We start from the raw sequence: 21,700 nt of genomic DNA on the forward strand, positions 1-21,700 counted from the left end.
TTTGGGGTCTCAAGAAGGCATCTGCCAAACCATTGTCAGTAAATGGGGCTTTGGCAAAGACATATAAGAAGATTTGAAAGAAGATGTTATTGTCATACTCAGTTTATTGGCTTATACTAGATCAGAAACAGTCAAACACCAAATGTCTTAGGGAGTGGGTTGGATGGTGCCCTCCTCCCACAAGATACATCCATGTCAAATCCTGGGAACCTCTGTTTTCTTATTTTGAAAAAGGGCCTTTGCGGATATAATTAAGTGAAGGCTATTAAGACCATGAGAACATCATTCTGGATTATTTGGGTGGGCCCTTAATCCAGTGACAAGTGTCTTTAGAAGAGATACACAGAGGAGACACACAGAAGAGGGGGGAAGGTGAAGACAGAGGCAGAGACTGGGATTTTGTCAGGAAAATCCAAGGTTTGCCAGCAGCCACCATCAGCTAGGAGATTCCCCCAGAGCCTCCAAAGGGAGCAGGGCCTCACTGGTCTTTGGACTTCTGAGCTTCAGAACTGTGAGGGGACACATTTCTGTCATTTGAAGCCACCCAGTTTGTGGTAATTTGTTGCAGCACTCATCGGAAACGAATACACCATATGTCGATGATGGTGTTGGGGTCAGGGAGTAGCCCATAAGGCAAAAGAGATTCTCAGGGAGGCTTTTTGTCGTTCTTTATTGCAGTGCCATTGATATGTTTTATTTTTCTCTATAAACTCAAATCTCCCCTTTTATTAATATACCAGAGGAAAGAAAAAGCCTACTTCTGTCATCCTTCCTTAAAGAAATTGACTATTACGGGCAAGGGGTATGCTTCCTCAGCCAATATCAAGAGCTTTTCCATTCCCTTTTGTTACATTCCTGCCACTCAAATAGCCCAGTCCGAGGTGTCCGATCTCCTCATTACATGTTTATTAGTTTCCTGAAGCCCATTTTTGCCATCTTAAGCTCTTTCAGCTCTGCCTCTCTGCACCCAAGGCAGGAGGAAAATACAGCCGAGGAAAGGTTATGCATTTCTTGTTCTGTTTCGTTTGCTACCAAAAATGGAAACTCTCTAAATTTCATCTCAGCTTTAACAAACCTTTGGTTACAGGAAGCACGGTAGTTCTAACAGATCGACTTCCTCAGTTATGCCTTTCAGAGGCCCCAAAATATCAATTTTTAAGTTACCCAACACACAAGATAAATATTTTAACTACCATTTTATTTCCATCTAGGCCAAGGGACAATTTAGAAAAGGTTCTATTCTAAGTACATAGCCCAGGAAGTGTGGAAGGGCTGTCGATCCTGTTATTTTGAAGTTAGCCCGTCAGTCATCGTGATTGAAACATAACCTCGATGGCTTCCACAAGTGTAATAAAATGCTTCACAAAAGGTTGCAGAATTGTAGGATGTAATAAAGTCTGCTTAGCTTCATTTCCAATGCCGCAGAGTCCTAGAGAACGAGGCCCATTTCCTTATGTCTTGGGATTTGTTCGAGTTGCTTTCATGCCTGGAAATGACAGAACATAAAAACAGACGTTTAGTTAGAACCAATAGCATTTTTTGAGTTATGGCAATAAACAAAATATAAGTTTGCTTACTGCTAATCTGTTGGATTGCCACTAACAATTTCGAAGAAGCCATATAGATGTGGGCAGAATGTGTGAAATAGGTGGGTTCCAACCCTGTTGATACTCCCTGGATCCCCACATTTTCTGTGGCTTCTGTCCACACCCCATGCCCCAGAGGTCAGCTGTGTGGTCTCTTAAGAATCTATTTTATGGACACGAGGCTTACATACAAATGAAGTCAATTCAGACCTGTAGGTAAGAACGGATTCTCAAGCATAGATGTTACCAGAATTACCTGGTGAGCTTGTTAAAAACACAGATTTCTTGAGTCCCCCACATTCTGACTCAGCAGGTCTGGAGAGAGGCCCGAGAGTCTGTGCTTTTTAACGAGCTCTCCATAAAGAGTCTGAGATTTGGGGAATTATTGAGCTAGTGTGTAGGAGGCAGAATTTGCTTTGCTTCAAGGCTAAGTTACCTTACGGATTTGGGCGAGAATTAAAACAAATAATTTCTACTCATAAAATAGGAAAGGGGGAGGTTAATCTTGGAAAGAAAAAACCTCTAGATCATACAAATGCCTTTCATATCTCTGGCATTCTCCCTCTACCCCAAAGGAAAACATGTTGGATCCTTGGCTTCTGGGCCTTAATTATTGGTATCAGTAAGTGGGAGTGGTCGGGAACTAGACAGGGTGAGGCTACCAGCTTGGAGGACATTGGGAAAGGCAGACAGTTATGGGAAAGAGAAAATTAAACAGGAGAGGAGGAAAGATGAGAATTTTCTGGGCTAGATTCCATGTTACTGGGGGAAGGTTGAAAGAAGGGGTGCTGGGAGATGTTGGGCGTAGCTACCACGGGTGTGATATAGGAAGAGGTTTTGAGGAACTTTGTTGAGAAGCACAAATGGACTTCCCCTTCAATGTTTTCAAAAGACTTCAGTGTAGATCTACATCACTTTTCACTTCCTGTTTCCTATTTGTCTGCTAAATGGATGGCTCTGTGTGCAACCCTGTGGACAGAGATCTGGGAGGCTGAGCAGCAAAACCTCTGCTTTCTAGGTCCAGTGCGTAGTTCAAGAGTGTCCCCGGTATGGGCTTGTTCAGCCCTACCTGGGTGAGGAGACCCTGGCACATGGAGAGAGTTTTTAGTGAGTCTAGCATTATGCTTTTTCTGTAAGTTCATACCAAGGTCAGAGAGCAAAGGGCAGGCAGGGCATCCCTTTGGAATCACATCTGGTCCCTTCTAGGACCCAGAATATAGAAGCCTAACCACTTCTGCTTCAGCCTTCACATTTGAGCTCAGGATCCACTGCCCCACCCCCCCGGCATCTACTGCTATCTGTGAGTGAGGGGTGGAAAGGTTGTATGCACCAGTCAGTTTGCAACGCCCCCCATCCCCAGAGATGGGGGCCTGTCTCCTTTCTATATGACATTGGGATTGTTCTCTATTGTGCCCAGCACCACCCATCTTGTCTGGACATACAGGTCATCTCCCAATCATTCATCATTGCCCTTATCCTTGAACAATTATTGACTTTGAGTCAGAGGCACCTGTGCAGGCCTGAAAATGGATGTGCCCTTTCTTTTCCTCCGCCTTACCTGTCTAGGGCAGATTTATGTCCTAGGAGAAGTTTCCCTCGGTTTTATTTTTGGTCTTTTGAACGTTGTGGCCCTATGTTATTGGCCGCATCCGCCCTCCCCGACACCAACCCTGTAATTTCTGAATCTCCGCGGAAGCTTCTCTCTGTACCTGAGCAGGCTTTCTGTCAGTCCACTTCCAATGCTTCCGCACACATCCCTCACAAGCGCTGGCATCCACACTGTCTGCCTAGCTTCTGCAGGCTCTGTGTTCAGCAGTTCCTTTTCTCCAATGAGCCTGGAAGCTTGTGGGAAGCAGAGTCTGCTTCTCATGCCAGAGCACAGAGAGGGAATGTGTCGGGCTTTGCGGAGACTTGGGTCTAAAGTCCAGCCTCATGACTGACTGGCTGTGTGTCTGTAGACCATGTGGAGCATGCCCGGCTGTGGTCGGGGAGAGGACTGAGCTGGTGAACGCACACAAAGCACTTGGAGCAGAGCCTCGCCCACTGCAAGCACTCACTTGGGTTAGCCCCTGGTGTCACTACTGTGATTTTTTTCTCCAGATTGCATTGCCAGTCAAAGCAAGTGAACGTCAGAGCTTAGCTAACGCAGCAAGAGATTCAGTCTCATTTTTGGAGAGGGTGCCTCTGGGCAAGGTGCTCATCTTCCCATCTTCTGGTTGGATGTCATAGAGTAGGTGCCCTTCATGTCCTTAGTTCCTTTTAATAGCCCCTTTAGACAGTGGTGTTTTTCAGGGCTGCCTGGGTATATCAACAAATGTCTTTACTGAAGTGTGAGTGAGACCCTGAGGAGGTGCAAAGAGGTGAATGATGGGATCCTCAAGGCGCTTCCAGCCCCTGTGGGGAGACACTCAGCACAGGATGTGGTGAGGCAAGAGATGACTGGGTGCCAGGCAACCAGTCCCAAAAATGTGGCCTTTCTGGAGCTTCAAGAACAGAGAGCATGGGCCCGGAATGTGTGAAGTGTGACTGATTGCCACGAACATGTGCTTTTCAAGTCTTTCTACGTCTCTAATCTGGTGGCAGATGAACCAAGGATGCCCCACTCCCCGGCAAGGCCGTGCTTGAGGAATAACACGGAGTATTATGAAGTTCATCTGAGATTTGTTTTGCAGGGTAGGGAATAAAGGCAGAAGGGAAGCACTATGACCCTGGACTGTAGAAGAGATTTTTGGAAAGGAGAGCTTCGAATTTGGAAGGAAAATAAAAATGTCTAAAGGAGAAAGATTAAGTTTTGGGTAGGGCTGGCTGTGTGGTGGGTGCTGTCATCTTCTCATCTGGCTCTCCCTGGAGGCCTCAGGCAAGTCTTCTACGTCGATTTGCATTTTGTTGTCATGAGTTAGTGAGTACAGGCAGAAGCGGAGGTACCAAACGGATCCCCCCGGCTTATGACCTGAACCATGCTAACTTCTTGACCGCGCCGGTGTCATCATACTCCAAAAAGTCCTTCTCCACAAAATGGGAGCAGAGTCTCCCATTTTCAACAGATTCAGCCAACCTCTGCGTGCGTTCAAGGCAACATCTTTTCACTAGTGTGTCAGTGAAGGAGGCTTCTACCTCGTCCTCTGTGCCTCCTCCTCTCTGATAGGCCCAGAGGAGGAGTTTCTGCTTTGAAGCTAAGAAAACAGATCAACGTCTCTCTCTTCTGTAGGTGAACCTCGGAGGGAGCTGGCCATGGTCCATCCAACTGACAGAAGGCAAAAGGAACATCTGGGGCCACAAAAACTCAACACAATGTCCCCTTCAGTTTCTTGAAGGTTGTGTTTCTCAACTTGGCTATTCACTGGAATCACCTGGGGAGGTCTAAAAAAAAAAAATGACATGCCTCCATCCTACCCGCCCCCCCAAGATTCTGATCTAACGGGTTGGAAGGGTGGCTTAGACCTCTGGGTGGAAACCACTATGTGTGAAAGCAAAGAGCTCCAACTCTGTCTCCTTTTTGATTCAGCTCCAAAGTGTGCTCCCAATAAAATGCTCCAAGTGCCCTGTGCTGGAGACAAGTTTCAATAGGTCTCAGATGCAAACGTCCAACTTCTAGTAAGGTTGTCTGTCTGCTGCAGCCTTAGCAGGGCCGCACATTCCAGGCAAATGGTGGCCTTCAGAGGTAAGTGCTTCCTGCCCCTGAGGTTAAATAAGATGACCTGTTCTGCATCCAAACCAGGGATGTCACAGAAATGGTTTTAAGGCAAAGCCATCACACTCACCAGCAAAACAAAGTCTTGAGACACCGACATCAAATTCCTCTGTAAGAGCTCTCTTCTTTTCAAAGTAACTCTTTGTTCCTAGCAGGCTAGAGCTACAGGCAGACAGCCATGGGAAGTCATTCTGCTCACACCAAAAACAAGAGGAGCAATTTTCTACGGGCAGGCACCTCTGACCTCTGCTTTTCAGCTTTTTCTTAATAAACTGGTCTCAGAAATTGGGCCACAAAAGCCGCTGGTGGCAATCTCTTAGAGTAAGTGGGTAGAGGGGAAGCTGGGGGAGAAATGGTGAGGAACAGAGAGCCACTCTGATGAGGAACTCAGGCAGTGCAATTATCCTTCCATCTAGAGATAGAAGGGGTTACCCCCCCAGCACAGTGGCCAGAAACCCAGCGGTGCGAGGACAGACTCAAGAGAGCAGGGCGACCTTACGCCAAGTTTCCTAACTCTAAACCACTCCTCTGAGGTGCGCCACTCATACTGATTAATAACACAACTTCCTTTGATGAGAAAGTGTGCGTTAACTTCCCCTGAAACTTCCCCGTGGCCCAGTCCCGCAGTTGTGCATCCTTGAGGGCACCGTGGGGCCAGCCCTGCTCAGGAGGGGAGATGCCGTGTGCTCTTCAGCAGAGTTGGGGCTCACCCCGGGGGGCTGTCCTTTATAGAGTGGCCACAGACTCGGCATTGTCAGTTTTCTCTTTGAAGGGATAAATCAAACACTAAGAACAGCAAACACATGAGAAAGATGATGCCCAAGCTTGTAGCTGTGAGTGATTTAGGGAGACCCTGTGGGGCTTAGCACTTCCTTTATCCCACTGTCTCCTGGCAAGCGAAGCTGCGAAGCCTTTGAGGCTTGATGGTGGGAGTGAGGAGGCAGAACAGAGCAAACCCGCTGCTGGCAAATTCGCAGTACTCCCGGAGCGTTTTCTTGTTGCCCACTTGAAACCAGTAAGGCCTCCGTCTTCCACATTTGTCCCTTTGACGTCCCCTTCCCTGTATCTGTACCCAGCAAAGACTCCCCTTAAAAGGCTTTCTCGTTCTGAGGGAGCTTATGAAGAACAGGTTTTATTTGTCTCTAAATCTTCAGCTGATATTACTTTTCCCTGAGACGCAGTTGAAATGAAAAAGGATTACTTTATATTTACTTGCGTCTTTCGTGAGAGAAACTAATTTTGAGAAAGAAAGTCCCTACAATGTGAAATACTTTCCTTTCTTCCCAACTCTCCAAAGGGGCAAAAGGAAAGCTAAAATGTATACATGCTTTGTCATTTACTTTGTCTGACAGCTTCTTCTTATCATGCTTTTGAGGGTGACCTTCCTCTCCCATATTCCTTCGCTCTGCTTGTGCTCTTTTGTTATAACAGAATTTTGGAGCCAAGTATGGAGCAGGCTACCTTTGATAATTAATGGCTCTGTGAGTTTGCTGAGTGTGTTATTTAATTAATGGCACTTGTGCCTGGAGTGTGTACAACTCTGTGGTTGAATAAAAGGTGTATTTGCTGAGGGATTATAGATAAATACTCAAGGATTGTCACATTGAGAATTTGTCAGGGTTCAGCACATTTAACAGCCTAATGGGGTTATTATATTTTTTGTTCTCTGCCATTTATAAGGTACTGAAGTTGATATAACTGTCCTTTCTGCCTTGTATGTATGTGAGTTTAGATTATAATCCAAAAGATACTTAGGCTAATGGATAAAAATCTATTGCCTGGAGCAGGGCCTTTCATCAAAAACAAAAAGATGGAATCTTGAAGGCTCTATTTTGAGCATGAAACTGATGGTTAAATAAGTTCCACTTTGCTTCACTGACTCACAAAGAGACTAACCTGAATTACATTCAAGTTCTGCTTGGGACCAAAAGATCAAAGGTTGAAAACTGGCAAGAAAACATAGTTGAAGGCTACCGGGAACACAGAATATTTCACATCACCCTGCTTTTCCTGAGACTCTTTTTCATGCTTAGAATGAAATGCCGATGAAAAGACAGCAATGAACACATCCATGCAGAGATATCAGCAGTCCATATGAGGAAATCTCTAAGGAGCTATCTCTATGGGTATTCAGATAGAGACTGCAAATAGGAAGGGTCCAGTTTTAAGCTTGTATTGTCACTCTGTATGCCTAGACATGTTATATCTGCTCTCTGGACCACTGTTTCTGTCTTTGTGAAACAGTAGATTGACTCCCTTCTGGCCCAAAGATGCTCAGAGTGATTTCTTTCATTAGGGACATAGAAACTGACTGTCCCACTCATAGAAGAGATAGCTGAGTGCTCACTTTGAGGACTTGAGGATTATTTTTTTCAGGAAGGGACTCCTTGCTGGGCATATAAATATGTCCAGCAAGAGGGCTAGAAGGTTCACCCAATTTCCAATGCCCAGCCAGATGGTCCAGGGGACAAGACTCAAGCGAGCAGCCTGCCTTATTCCTTGTTCCATCCCACCAGAGCCCTCCCCCGTCATGGCAGACAGTGGAAACAGAGGCACCTGCACACAAAGTTCAAGTGGAGTGAGGAAGAGAGGCCCTGAAGGTTGTGCTCAGCAGGGGAAGCCATCTGTCCCGATCATCTACCAGCCAGCTCTCGTGCTAAGGATGTACATCTTTATGTACAGAAACTTCAGACAGTCTTCACCTCAGCCCCATGAGGTAGATATCATAACCCCGTTTTCCAGCTGGGGAAGGGTCACATGTAAGTGCAAGATTGGAACCAGATGTGCTTAATCCCAGAGTTCAACCTCTTCACACCTGCAGTGGCCAATATGGTAGCCCCTAGCCACATGCAGCTAATGGGCCCTGAAAGATGAGACTTGAGATGTGCAGAAAGTATAAAGTTTAGGTTTCAAACACTTACTCTAAAAGAAGAACATAAAACAGCTCAATCATTTTTTATATTTATATTTTTAGATTATAAAGATATCAAAATAATATTTGGATATACTGGGCTAAATATAAATATTTATAAATATTAATTGAATCAGTCCTTAATGTGGCTACTGGGAAATTTTAAATGACACATGCGGCTCGCATTCTGTTCCTATGGGACAGTGCTGGTCTGTGACGATATCCTGGCCCCAGGCTCTGGAGTGAGTGCAGAGTGAAGCTGCCCAGGCGTGGGGAGACAGGGGGCTCTGCGAGTGTCTAAAGAGTTCATTTAGTATTTAGCATTTAAGAACATAGAGCTCTGGGTTCAAGTTAGGCCTGTGACTTACTTGCTGTGTAACCTTGATCAAGTTACTTTGCCTATCCGTGCCTCAGTTCCATCATCTACAGAATGGGAACTTAACTGTATCTATCTCATAGAGTTGTTACTAGAACTCAGGATGATACAGGTAAGGCACCTCTAGACTCTAAAGAAATATCAGCAAGTGATTTGAACACTCATGATGTGCCAGGAGCTATTCCAAGTGCTAGAGACAATGACCTTGTCCTTAGACACTCACTTGCTAGTGGAGACAAATAAATCTAAAATGTGATGACAGATGATGGTGAGCACTATTAAGAAAAAGAAGGCCAGTTTAAGGGAAAGAAGGAGACAGGGGCACTACTTTAGACTGGGCACTTGGGGAAGGCCTTTTGGAGCAGGTGACATTTGATTAAATCCTGAATAGAGGGAGAAAAGGAAAGAATTTCAGGCAGAGGGGGACAAGTGGGGCCAGGGCCCTGAAGCGGGGGCGTGTTTGATGTGACCTGGTGACATCAAGGAAGCAGGAAGGCTGGAAGAATGAGTGTGGGTGAGAGACATGGGAGAGGAGACTGGATTTGATCTTCGGTTCTTTATTGTGGCCACAAAAACTTCTTGTGATTAGGCCCTGGCTAGCTTTCCCAAGTATGGAGGAGAGACATAATCTAGCGTGCCATTTAAAAGAGTTTCCTATTTTAATGTGTTCATTCTTTTGTACAACCTTGGGTGAGTTTGGGGGTATAGATATGTATTTTAAGAGTCATAGTCAACAGATGACATAGGATGTGCTACATACAGAAGTTATATTTTTAACTGCAATATCACAAAAGCTTACCCAGAACGAGGGGGAAGTTCTTAGGTTTTACCGAGAATACTTTTCTTTTAAATTTTTGCACTACATTGCATTTCCATGGAGTCTTAGTCTTTGAAAGGATTAAAAAAATTAAAATTAACCGCACACAAGATCTTCCACCTTAAAAGGAAAAAAACGGCCCAGATAGATAACAGATCCTTGAGAAGAGAGTAATAAAACAGAACTTTGATAGGGGTGTCAAAGATAAATGCTGATTTTACTACAGTAGGCATATTCCTTGTTCCAAGTTGATAACTCTGGAATCTGCTGGAGCCAACTGAGAGTGGGTGAGAGAGGGGGTAAAGTTCTAAGAGCTGCCCAGAGCTCCGCAGTGCCAAGCCTGGCCTTGCCTGGGAGAAAGCTTCCTTTTCCTAAAGCTATAACTCTGGCTTATCATTTCTAATTAAAAAATGATTCAAGCAATATCATGGGCTTTCACTTCTTCAAAGCAATACCACACCGTCAGTTTGCAGCTTAGAATGCCAATAGTTCTAAACTTTTTGTAGGCCTCATTAGAGCAAGATGTAGAGCTTTAGCAGAGGGAAAATTGCTACGAACATCTAATTACATTCAAAGCCACTTTTACCTGTCTTAAAGGAATGGAAATGATCTGCCAGTTTTTATAGACCTTGTTGACCTAAAGATATCTGCTGGCGGAAAGAGAATCCTCAGTTGGGTTCTTTTAATGCTTTAATTATTACCTGAGCTATCCTTTTACACACTGACTCACACACTTTGAAAAATCCCTTAAATACACATTAAAATTGATTGGCTAATCCTAGGTCGTGGGGTGGCTCTTGGAGGGCATGTAATTGTGTGTGGGCATGGGGGTTAGATAGAATTGACACAGAGTCAACTACTCTATGGTGGGATAAGGTAGAGAGACATCAACTTGGTCACAGCTACTGTTGACGTTGTACGGCCGACTTGCACGGAACTCAGTCACATGCTTGCCTGTTCTCGAATCAGTCTTATTGCTTGAGATTGACCAGCACTTCCTCCAGGGCAGGGATACACTTCACCTACTGTGCCTCAATGTTTGGCTCAAAATGGTACCTCCATAAATAGTTGGTGATTGAGTCCTAGACCCTCAAGGTTAAGAGGGTCCTCTAGGAAGCAAGCAGTCTATGCCCCTGTTGTAGCCAGGACTCTTGAAGGCAAGTAAGGAAGGAAACCCAGTTCAAATGAGCCTCTGAAGAAAACTGACATCATTCCTGACCATTTAACTGTGAAGGGTGGGGTCGATGTAGGAATTCCTCCCCTGCTCTGTATCTTTTTGTCTCCCTTCGCTCTGGGGGCTTCTCCTGCGTTAGACTTCTCCACATAATGATCAGGGTGACTGTCAATAGTCTCAAATACATGTCACCCCTTCAAGGGCTTGTTTCTCTATGTCCATATACCAAATGGTAGAGAATAACTCTAATAAGCTGAGTGGGGGTTCACATGCCCAGACTGTGGCTTGCGGATGAGACCGGCAGTTCCAAATTCAAACATCTGCTACAGGGGCACCCGGGTGGCTTAGTCGGTTAAGCGTCTGCCTTCAGCTCAGGTCATGATCTCAGGGTCCTGGGATCGAGCCCTGCATGGGGCTCCCTGCTCAGCAGAGAGCCTGCTTCTCCCTCTCCCTCTGCCCCTCCCCTTGCTCGTGCTGTCTCTCAAATAGTCTTTAAAAAAAAATGTCTGCTACACCCCATCCTATTTTCTGCTCGAATCTCTCAACAAGCTTTTCAGTGTTTTGAAATCCAAGAGTTAATTTCAGACTCTTGGTGAAAAACCCCTATCTTTAGAGGGAAAAATCTTGAATGGAGCTGTTGGGAGTCCTCATTGATCCTAAGAATGCAACATCTAATGCATTATGGTCCAAGGTTGATTAGCTTTGATTCACTCCTACTCATTGAATGCAATTTTAGCTTTTAGGAAAATATTCAATTTATAACTATGGCTGCATAGAGAAACAGGGGGCAGGTACTGTCTCTTTAGCAGGGTTGTGACAGGAAGATAAAGTGACCAAAGCCCCTAGCACAGAAATTACCAATTCTGGCTCCTTTCCTGAAATTAGTGAAGAAGCAAGAGTAAGTGGTATCTTAAGCCTCAGCTTCATTGTATAATTCTTGTTGTCAGTTAGCTAGATTTTAAGCAGGAGAGAATGTTTCTAAACAGAAACCCACCAATTTTGGTGTAAAATTAAGTGCAGGCTCCCAAGTCAGATTGCCAGCACTTGAACCTTGGATCTCCACATAACTCTGAGAGTCCTTGGGCAAGTCCCACAGTGGCTGTAAGCCTCAGTTTCCACATCTGAAAATCAGGACAGTATTCCAGGGTTGCTGTGGGATTTAACTGACATAAAGCCTATAATGTGCTTGGTATAACTTGTCCATAATAAGTGCTCAATGAGTGGTATCCTTAAGAATCATTAATAATAAAGTGTCCTCTCTGTGGTGATCTCTATAACTTAGTTCCTGAAATAATGATCTTGTTGGCCTGTGTGGCCTCTTAAAGTCAGGGAGGATGGCCAAGAGGAAGAGAATAGACTTTCTGATGTAGGAGCAGAGTGTCTGTAAAGATTATATGCAACAATTATTCTTTTTTCTTTAAGTCTATTCTGGAATAATTGACTATCCAGCCAGCAGTTAGACCATATGTTAAAGTCAATCTCTTCCTTCCTTTTCTTTTCTTAATTTAAAAGTTTTTATTTATCTGATTTATTTTTAGTCCTTTTTAGGGTGAAATACAACACATACAGACAAGTGCAGAAGATACATATATATATATCCAAGCGCAGAAGATATATATATATATACACACACACACACGTGGTATACACATGAACACACACATATACATGCATATATACCCACATGGCTTAGAGAATTAATACAAGACAAACACACATCTTGCCACCGACCATGGCGAGGAGTAGAACATTGCCTCTACCCTCCCACCCCACATTTCCCTTCTCAATAACCGCCCCTTTCTTGCATCCTCCAAAAGGTAACCACAGGTCTGATTTTAGGGTGATTGCTTCTTTGCTTTTCCTTATAATTTTACCCTCTAAGTGTATCTCTAAACACTATAATTTAGTTTTGCCTCTTTTTGAACTTTACACGAATGCAATCACGCAGTGTGTGTTCTTTTGTGTTTTTGTTCTTCCACACTCTTGCAAATATTTGCTATCATCGGTCTTGTAAACTTTTGACTATTGTGGTGGGTATATAGTGATAGTTCGTTGTTTTAAGTTTACGTTTCCCTGATGACTAAAGATCATTGGCCATTGTGATACCTTTCCAAAGTGCCTGTTTAAATCTTTTTGTATTTTCTATTGGGCTGTTGACTTTTTCTTAATGATTTGTAAGGTGTTTTTTGTTTTTTTTTTCTTTAAAAAACATCTGGGCACTGGTCCTTTGTTTGTTACATATGTGGCAAATACCTTCCCCCACTCTGTGTCTTGCCTTTAGTCTCTCTTAATGGTGTCTTTTGATAAACAGAATTTCTTAACTTACATGTAGTCCAATTTATCAGTCTTGCTTTTACGGTAATGCTTTTTGTGTCCTATTTAAAACATCTTTCCCTATAGAAGGATCATGAAGATATTCTCCTATATTATCTTCTAAACGCTTTATGGTTTTACACTTCACATTTTGAATTTTAAGCCACCTGGAATTGACTTTCACGTAAGGTGTGAGGTAAGGTATAGTTTCATTCGTTTTCTACGTGGATATCCAATTTTCCCAGGGCCTTTTATTGGAAAGATTTTGTTTTCCCTACAGCTCTGTGACTTCATTTTAATCACGAATCAAGTATTCATGTATGCCTGGCTCTGGGCTTTGTATTTTGTTCCATTAGTCTACTCCTTATACGGACACCATGCTCTCTTAACTTTTGTAGCCTTGTAATAAGTTGATATCCTGTAGAGTAAGCCCTCCTACACGTTTGTCTAGTTTTTTAATCGTCTCTGGCTACATTTCCATAAGCATAAGAATTAACTTGTAAATGTTCACCACCACCACCACAACGAAAAAAAAAACCCCAAAAAATCCTATGGTAATTTTGATCTGAGTTGCATTGAATTTACAGGTCAGTTTGAGGAGAATTGAGTCTTTATGAAGTTGAGTCATTCATCTCTCTGTTTATTTAATTCCTTTTTAATGCCTCTTACTACTACTTTATAGTTTTTTTGTTTAGAAGCTTACATATCTTTAATTATTCCTAGGCATCTGATTTCTGATGTTAACATAGGTATCCCCTGCTTTTTGAAAATTTACTTCCACCCCTTCACTTTTACAAAAGACCTACATTAGTACCTGTTTTTTTTTTTTTTTTTTTTAGATTTTTATTTATTTATTTGACAGAGGAAGACACAGCGAGAGAGGGAACACAAGCAGGGGGAGTGGGGGAGGGAGAAGCAGGCTTTTCCCGCTGAGCAGGGAGCCCGACGTGGGGCTTGATCCCAGGACCCTGGGATCATGACCTGAGCCGAAGGCAGACGCTTAACCAACTGAGCCACCCAGGCGCCCCAGTACCTGTTTTTGCTAACAGAAATCCGAATTGGATTTTTGCTTTTATGAAAAAGGAAAAAAGCAAAAATAGCATTTAGCGTGCATGTTTTTTTTTTTTTTTTTAAGATTTTATTTACTTATTTGACAGAGAGAGAGAGTGAGAGCAGGAACACAAGCAGGAGTGGGAGAGGGAAAAGCAGGCTTCCCATGGAGCAGGGAGCCTGACGTGGGGCTCGATTCCAGGACCCTGGGATCATGACCTGAGCTGAAGGCAGACACTTAAGGACTGAGCCACCCAGGCGCCCTAGAGTGCATTTTGCAGTGAGCATGGCCCTGCTGAGCTCCTTCCCTGGCCACTACACTCGGCATCAAGCTGCCATGACTTGTGTCTGTGAGCATCTGTTTTATCTCATTTTGTGCATCCATTAGCAAGATGTATCCTGAAGTATCAGAAAAGCCTAAAAGAGGTTATTTTGGGGTCTGGAAATGCTCAAAAAAAATTTCCATATAAGTTAATGGTAATTGCTTCTTTGCTTTACACCATTTCGGCTGAGCAAATGTTTCAAAAGAACACTCTGCTTTGAGATAGCGGCGGGTAAATCTACATAAGCTAACTTCAATTTTTTTTCATTTTCTTACTGTGTGGCTGTTATGGGCTGAATAATTGTGTCCCTTCAAAATCCGTAAGTTGAAGCCCTAAACTTCAATGTGATAGTAATAGGAGGTAGGGCCTTTGGAAGGTAATTAGGGTTAGGTGAGGACATGAGAGTGGAGGGCCCCCATGATGGGGTTAGTGTCCTTATAAGAAGACTAAGAGCTAAAGCTTGCTCTCTCTCTCCTCCATGTGAGGACACAGTGAGAAGGTGTCAGCTACAAGATAGGAAGAGGATTCTCACCAGAACGTGACCCTGTTGTCACCTTGGTCGTGGACTTCTAGCTTCCACAACTGGTTTGGCCACCCAGTCTATGGTATTTTGATATGGCAGCTGGTGCTAAGAGAGTGGCTAATAGAGAAACAAAAAGCCTACATATATTGATCTTATATTCAGAGGCCTTGCTAAGTTTACTCATTAATTCTAGTTGTTTCTCAGCAGCTTGTTTTGTGTTTTCTGTATACATCATACTGTCTACAAATAATGACACTTTTATTCCTTCATTTCTAATCCTTCTACTTTTTGTTTCTCATTCTTGCCTTACTATACTAGCTAGGGCCTTCAGTACATTGTGAAATAGCAGGACTAATAGTAAATATTGTCATCTCATTTACAATCTCAGATAAATAGTTTGAACGTTTCACCCTTAAGTATAAATTCCCTTCTAGTTTTAGTGTCCTGGAACTTTTATATTTATTAATTTGGATGTTGAATTTGATCAATATATTTTTCCGCATCTACTGAGATGATCCTATCCTCTATCTTTTATTAGTGTAGTGAGACAATGCTCAATAGTCTAATGTGAAACCTCATTGCATTGGTCATAATGTATTCCCTTTTCATAGATTGTGCCTTCACACACATTCACACACAATCTGTCTACCTATCTGATACATTTTAGGACTTCAGTATCTGCATTTCCATGTGCAATGAGTCTATAGAGTTCCTTTCTGTGATGTTCTTGTCAGGCTCATGTGCAAGAAGGCAACTCATACAACAAATTGAGAAGTGGAAGAATTTCTCTTTTTTTCAATTTTCTGGCAGAATTTATTCCATCAGTCATATGGATGATAATAATCTTATTCAGATTCTTGTTTCTTTCTTAATTGAATGGTAGAAGGCAGCAGTAAAGTTATCTGGGACTGCTGTTATCGTTGTGAGAAGGGTTTTGACTGGGGTTTGATTTCTTTAATAGTTATCCAATTATTCTTATTTTCTTTTTTACTTTGTGTCAGTTTAGGTAAAATGTATTTTTTCTAGAAACTTACAAATTTCACCTCAATTTTCAAATTTACTGGTCTAAAATTATTCATTATATGCTCTTTTCCTTTTGAATGACTGCAGTATTCAGATAGACATTTAGCATATTACTGTCAGCTTTTATTTTCTTCCAATAAATGCATAGAAGTCAAAACTACAAGTTACTCTCTAAACACACGTTTAGTTGCATCCACAAATTTTCGTTTTCTTCCTTCAGTTCAAAATTGTTTCTAATTTCCATTGATTGCTTTTTCTTTAGAATTCCTTTTGGATGAGGCTGCCAGTGATGAATTCTCTCAGCCTTGTCAGAAAATGTGTTTGTTTCACTTTCATTCTAAAAGAATATGTTAACTGGGTATGGAAATCTAGGGTGACAGTCATTTTCTTTCAGTTCGTTAAAGATGTCACTCCTTGGGGCATCTGGGTGGTGCAATCGATTAAATGTCTCTTAGTTTTGGCTCAGGTCCTGATCTCAGGGTCATGGGATCAAGCCCTAAGTCTGCTTGGGACTCTGCCCCTCCCCCTCTGCTCCCCACTACCATGCTCGTATGCTCTCTCTCTCTCTCAAATAAATAAATAAATAAATAAATAAATAAATAAATAAGATGTCATTCCATGGTCTTGTGATTTTCTGTTTGTTGTTGTTGTTGCCTTTAGTCTCTTGGTCTATTACTCCTTTGAGTTAGGTTTCCCCACCTCCACCCCCACTATTAAACCTGAGACTCATTCTTTGCCTTTCTGCAGTTGGTGTGTTCTTGAATTTCGGATGGGTGGCTTTTGCCAGTTTTGAAAAATTCACAGCCATTATCTCTTTAAATATAGATTCCACTGGAACTGTTTCGGAACTGTGAATAACTATCTCTTAGGCTTTTTCATTATGTTTTATGTTTTCCAACCTCTTTTATAGTTTTCCCCACTCTTCCTTCATCTCTTTCTAGTACATTCTGAATATTTTTCATATGGCTCATCTTTAAGGGTTTAGTAACTCTCCTTTTGCTCCTAAATTAATTCCTCAAGTTATTGTATTTTTCTGCTCTAGAATTTCTGTTTGGTTCTTTTTCACATCATCTCATTTTCTTATAGATTCCAGCTCTCTACTGATTTTAAAAAATCTTTTCTACCTAGAAACAAGTTAAAGAGAGTTATTTTAATGACTGTGTCTTTTCATTCCAATTTTAGGTCTCCTGTGATTCCAATCTTATTTGTATTGACTTGACTCTGCATATGCTATGGGGTATATGTATGCACACATTCATGTGTTGGGTATTTGAAGAAAATAATTTGTAGAAATGATTTAAGATCTTGGGTGGTATTATTTTTTTCCAGGGATGATTTTTTTTTCTTTGTTTCTGCCAGGCACCTAATATGACTAGCAATTTGGGATCTTACATTTCCAAGACTGAAACTTTCTCAGTTGCCCAGATGATTTGAAATTGGGCTGTAGCTGGTAACAGGGCAGGCTTACACCTGAGTCATTCTTTTTCCAAGGATATCACTTTCCTGGATTTTTGCATTCCCACCAGGTATGGAGATTTAGAAAGTGCTCTACCATTGGAAACCCAGCTTTTATTGTTTGTAGCCCTATCTGCCTCTTCTTCAAGACACAGATGCCCTCAGTAGAGAAGCAGCCACAAAAGCTGGCCTCCTCTCTCTGATTTCTGGCTGCTCTTGGATCTTGACCTTGTTATCCCTTGCTGCCTTGTTACCTTTAATAGATGTTTGTGTATATTCTGTAAAATTCTTCCTAGTTGAACACAGTGGGATATTTAATTCAAATTATTTGGTCTGTTAGTGATAGCAGCAGAAGTCATTCTTTTTCTTTTCTCTTTTGGTGGTCTGAAAATATCCTACCCTACAGGTTTCATTCTTTAATTATTGTTTAAACCAAGTTATCCTAACCTGAACATTTCCATAATTTATCATCTTTAAAATATAATGGAAATCATAGGGAAAATAATGAATCTACATATTGGCATAACTAATGGACAATCGCAGTCTCCATTGCTCACGACTCATGATAAATTGGAGGTAGTAGAACATACTGAAATGTCTTTTGTATCCTCAGAGAGGTATTAAATCTAGAAGGAGCACAATTTAGAGCTGTTTCTGCTAGTGTTATTTCCTAGCTGTTACTTTGTGTTATTCTCATAAAAACCCTAGGATATAATTAAAATGCTTTCCATCATAGTAATTCAGAGAGAGGAAAAGTGAGGTACAAAAGAGTGACGTGTCCAAGTCCACAGAGTTAAGTTTAGTAGCAATGTTGATAGGGAGCCAGCTTAAATTATTTAAGACTTTTCCACTGAGAGTAGAAAACAAAATGGCAGACAATCCAGACATTATTCTTAGGAGATTGAAAATGATCTTTTAATTCTTTGATTTGGTGGTGAATATGCCTAGTACTTAGGACAAATGATTAAAAATATATATATTTTTTTCCTCTTTGGTGGGGAAGGACTGGGACATAATTTTTACAGAACCATAATGTTCACCTTACCAGTCCTTTCTTTTCAAAGCACATTCTAGAAAGTTCTGTGTAAAGCTCCAGGCAATCATTTTCTTTAGAAGAGGCATTATCTGCCACCTGACATTCTCTTGATTCCAGATTATTTATATGAGGCTCTAGTAGGAGAAACAAGATTTGCCCTGTGACAGGGTTGCAAAATGGTAATAGTGAACCAAAATAGGTCAGTGCACTGGGGCCTGGAAAGGGCATGGGAGTGGGTGGCAGGTATCCAGCACCTAAATGAGCTGGCCACAAGAAAGTGAAGACGAGTTCCCAAGATGTCTTTCCAGCACTCTCCTTCCTTGTCTCTGCATGACTCCTATCTTCCCCAAAGAGCATGTTCTACCTCATGTACCCTTAAAGGAGGGAAGAGGAAGAAGAGGGGGTACATTACATAGAATTGGGCTGGAGATCTAATTTTACTAACACTACTGAGACAAGTGGCCCCAGTGGGATATTTTAATTCTCTAAATGTTCTTTCTTTAGTTCCTCTCCCCTCTTTCCTCCATTTTTTGGATTTTACTTTAATAAAGAAGATACAGTTTCCATTGCTCACCATTCATGATAAATTAGGAGTAGACCATACTGCAGTGTCTTTTGGATCATCAGAAAAACATTAACACGAAGAGAAGTACAATTTAGAACTGCTTTTTCTAGTGTATCCTGATTGGTTGAGCACCTGACTTGATTGACGCCCCTGGAATGTCAAAATAATGGAGGACTTCTTGTGTAAGAAGTGGCTTAGGGACATATTAGGCATAGAATGAATTGTATAAATGTTATTACAAAATGATAGGTCAAAGATTACTAATATGAATTTTATACCTTCCTTCATCTTAACCTTCCATGACCTCTAGGAGAGCCTTTTTCCCATCTTCCTTTCTGGCAGAGACAAAGACAAAATGAGAAAAGTGGAAGGAGAACACCACACAGGGTGAAGAGAAGCAAGTAGAGAGGGGGAAAAAAAAGTCTTGGGAGTGGGGAAAAATTTTTGGAAAGTTTCTACAAGAGTGTGCAGATTGATGTGTGATACATTATCCATTTTTGGAGACGAGATGAGGATGATGATGAGGGTCCTGAGGATGGTGATGATGATAGGCTTTGTTCCATCACCATTTTGCAAGATGCAGCTAAAAGTTATTTTTGGCATTTGGATTACACTTTTCTGAAAAGAACTCTGTGCTGAGGTTTCATGTCATTCAAAGACTCATAAGGGTTAACATTAACCATGGGACACTAGTCATTTTTCCTATCACTTGAACTGAAATTCTGTAGATTCTTTAGTCATCAGTGACCTGTGGAAATCTTTTGCCTGAACTATTGGGCATATGTAGAGAAAGCGGGATCTTGGTAAAATATTTTAAAAATCAAACTAAAACCCATTTTGAAACCATGGGGTGTGGACTGTCTCCGAATTTTTATAAAGGGAAGTTTTTCAAGTATAACTAGATGGTCATACTTTTGGGTTGTGGTAAAATAAATCATTTAATGGGACATTAGATTTGATTATTTCTAAAGTTGCTATAATTCTATGGTTTCTTGTTCCCAATTTAGAGCATAGGAACCTGATTTATTAATGAATATATTAATCCAAAAACTAGAGTCTTTAATTCCTCGCTACAGAAATCTGGTTCTATAAAGGTGGTCTACACAGAAAAAAAGGGGAGGCAGCATAGGGCCTTAGAAACACGAACTGCAGAGGAAGGGAAAAGCAAACTAAAATCTCTTTTCCAGCTGTGTTTAAAATGATTTGTTTTTTAAAGAGCTTTGAATATACTAAAGGCGAAAGTGTCATTAGCCTTAAAGAATCTTCTCCTGTACTTCCATGCTAAAGAAAAAATTTTATTGTATCAATTTGGCAACCAGTGTTGGCAAACACTTTCCTTGGTATTGATGATACCTCCATGTGGGGATTGCCTGGTGGGGTAAGGACTGAACTGGCCAAGGAGTTGAAGTTAAAACCCTCCTCTCCCCTGAGAAAACATGAGAATACTCTAATCTGCTCCCTCGGCCTTTCTCATCAGGGGCTGCTATGCTGAGAGCAGAATCTCTCTGTGAAGGAGGAAAGTTTTTCCAAGCCGGTGGGGTGTGTTGTAAGAGGTACAATTCAGTGACCAGAACATGTGCTAAATAAGCAAAGCTGTCCTTTCTCATCCACCTCGACCATCCATGATTATGATGTAAGTGTGGTCCAGTGGCTGGAATTACGGTGATTTTTCAAAAATGCCAGTGTCAAAATTTTGCCTCGACAGTATATCTGTAACTACTAATAATGCTGTTTTGGGCTGACTCAGTTGCTTTGAAATTGCACGGCTCTGTTATGAGTAAATGAGAGGCAACCAATTATCTATAAAATAATGGCATGCACAGAGGAGAGTTTGATGAATTACAAATGAACTCTGCTGACACAACAGGGTGTGGAAACCTGCCCTGCTCTGGCTTTCTATCTGAGTTAGGGGCGATGATTGCATACTTTACAAACAACTTGGCCCACTCCATTCTAACATGGGCTGGGAGTGGGGACAGGGAGATAGTGAAACCTTCGGTGGACTAGGACACATGTCATTGCTTTAAAATTAAGTAGGAAACTCAACGTGGGTGTGTGAAGGCAGCAAACCCAAGTGTTAAATACCTACATGAAGAATTCTATGCTCCAGGAAAGATGCACAGATAAGGGATAGAGATGCACCGTCCTCTGATGTGATTCAGAACAGAGCCATCGCAAAGCCGCGTCCCAGAACTCAGCCCAGTGTCTAGAGAGCCAAGGCATAAATTCACTGAAGCAGAAGGTGGATGTTGAATTCCTGGAGCCAAAGGATTTCCACCTCATCAGGGATCTGTCAGGTGGAGGGAGCTTTGTTCAGCAACCCGTGGACTGTTGGTTCTGCCTGTGCCTGGTGAAGGCAATGCCTATTTTTCACTATTGCTTAAGAAACTGCAATTCAAAGTCATTTTCTACTAGAGAAAGGATACAGAGAGTAGTCAGAGGACCAAATCATCCTGCAGGGTTACATGGGAACATCAAGAGAATTCCATACAACTAAGCGGATGTTGATGCCCTGATGGCTTCAAGAGGCTGAGAAAACAGTTCATAGTTTGGGGATGTTTATCTCTGTGGTCCTATGGCAGTCTGATGCTGAGGATTAATGTGGGTTTATACATAAAGAAGATACAGAACAGGGGTTTTTACTTACTGAGAGGTTGCTGGCTATTTCCACACCAAACATTTAGCAGAGAGCAGGGTTTTTTGTCCATCACAGACCGTTTCCCATACTGGGCATCTCTGGCTATAGGCTTCCACATTCTTCTCCTCAACACACTGGTTTTTCAGGTAGACTAATGGCAAACAAGGTGTCAAGGCCAAGCCCTAGGAGTTGGCCTCCCAAGAGAAGCAGTGATTTCAA

General features: G+C 42.0%; 1 protein-coding gene across 1 annotated transcript in view; it reads right to left on the reverse strand.

The window, feature by feature from the left end:
* Positions 1-581: 581 nt before the first annotated feature.
* The window catches only part of FHIT (fragile histidine triad diadenosine triphosphatase), a 1,435,811-nt gene continuing 1,414,692 nt past the window's right edge, over positions 582-21,700 (reverse strand). The window contains exon 10 of the mRNA XM_032411650.1: positions 582-1,486. The gene's annotated coding sequence lies outside the window, so the exon portion shown is untranslated. The remainder of the gene's footprint in view (positions 1,487-21,700) is intronic.

This window comes from Phoca vitulina, unplaced genomic scaffold, assembly GCF_004348235.1.
Source record: "Phoca vitulina isolate PV1807 unplaced genomic scaffold, GSC_HSeal_1.0 scaffold13, whole genome shotgun sequence".
Lineage (NCBI taxonomy): Eukaryota > Metazoa > Chordata > Mammalia > Carnivora > Phocidae > Phoca > Phoca vitulina.